The following is a 1,931-nucleotide window of genomic DNA, read 5'->3' as shown; positions in this document are numbered from 1 at the left end:
TGAAATAATTATTTGTTCCATTTATACACAAGAAAATCAAACAAATTAATATTTATTCTAAATGTATGTAATTACGACGAAGAAAAAAGAGAGAGAGAGAGAAAGGCAGACAGAGAAAAAGAGAGAGACAGAGAGAGAGAGAGAGAGAGAGAGAGAGAGAGAGAGAGAGAGAGAGAGAGAGAGAGAGCAGAAAGCTGGGTATCCCATATTAAGAAGTTAATATACAATGAGGGAAATAAAGGAGTCACATTATCAATATAGGATAATATTTGATAACAATTTGTACTGTCTTAGGATAACAGATCACACAATAAAAGGGCCAATAATTCCATTGCAGAGGAAAGGCAAAAAGCACATATTTTTCTTAATCCTGCCGAACATTCATTCAAAGAATACGTAAGTACATATGTGGTGTGATATTTCATGGATTTCTGTCTGAATATAATCTTTATCCTCCTGCATTATTGCTATTATAATAATTTTTACAACTTTCTATTTCATATTTTTCTATTTCAAACAATCTTTTGCAATTAACTTCTTGAATACTATTTCTTTTTATTATATATACCCTAATAGCATGTTTAACTACGTGAGCTTCCATATCGTAATTTGTTTAAACGAATAATTATTGCTGGAATACCACAATGTAGACAGCAAAATATAAAAAATATGAATTTGTACGTTTTGATTTGCGATGATTATTGCAATTGCGTAAAATATTGTTCATCTTTACATTTTATTTCACAACAGAAATACAGATAATTATTATGTCAATAATGAATTATATAGACATGTTATAATGCTTATTGCATGACAATATTGATTGAAAAGAAGACAGTGTTATATACAAGAAAGGTGAAATACTTCTAAAACGATACAATAAATAAAATCATGAGGAATACAAAATGAGATATAACATGTTCTGTTTAATACAAATCTTCTCCTTCCTTTTTATCAGTGCCAGCATAACATATTTTCTTGTTTGCCTCCGAATTTCAATGACAATAGATGAAGAAACATTACTGTACAAATAATTATATGAGCTTCTATTTTGTACATCATAAATTGTATTATTATTTATTATGATTATTGTGGTAATGGTTGCTTGAAATGTACTTTTCTTTTTCGTAAACGTTCCATTTCCTGGTAGAATAGTAAGGAGAAAACTAGTGCATGCATTTCTTGTCCACTGTGGTAAATGCTTTTACTAATGCACTGTAGTAAATGCTTGTAGCAGCAGTTGATACAATTTGCATATTTTGTACTTCATTAACAATTTTCCATCTCATGCAGGGACATCGTTATAAAGAAGAGCAGAAGGCCTTGGCGCTAACGTTGTACAAAACGATGGGGAAGCGTACATATTCAAGTTTGCGTCAACTCTTTACAGATATTCCGTCGATTCAAACGTTACAGTCGGTGTTACATAAAATACCTCTTTCCACCGGTTTAAATACTTTTATCTTGAAACACTTGGAGAATGTAGCTTCAAAGATGTCCATGAAGGATAAAGTATGTATTCTGATGTGGGACGAGGTATCAATCCAACTCAAAGTCACCTATGATAGCCGGAAGGATATTATATGTGGCCTTGAGGATTGGGGTAATAATCGTAGCGAAAAAATGGCCGATCACGCGTTAGTTTTTATGCTTCGCGGTTTACATTCCGGCTGGAAGATGCCAATTTCGTACAGTTTTTGTTTTAAACAAACTAGTAGCGCTCAATTAATTCGTTGTATTAAGGAACATATTTCTACGGTTAACAATATAGGCTTCCACATCGTTGCAACAGTTTGCGACCAAGGAACATGTAATGTCAGTGCAATAACGGAACTGTTATTGCGCACTGATATGACACGAAATTTCCAGAGAAGAACACAAAGTAAGTAATGTAACACAACAATGCTATAACAAGTAATATTTACAAGTAT

Source organism: Odontomachus brunneus, unplaced genomic scaffold (assembly GCF_010583005.1).
Source record: "Odontomachus brunneus isolate Ranch 3 - 2012 unplaced genomic scaffold, Obru_v1 Obru_scaffold_197, whole genome shotgun sequence".
Classification (NCBI taxonomy): domain Eukaryota; kingdom Metazoa; phylum Arthropoda; class Insecta; order Hymenoptera; family Formicidae; genus Odontomachus; species Odontomachus brunneus.
This window is presented reverse-complemented; position numbering follows the sequence as displayed.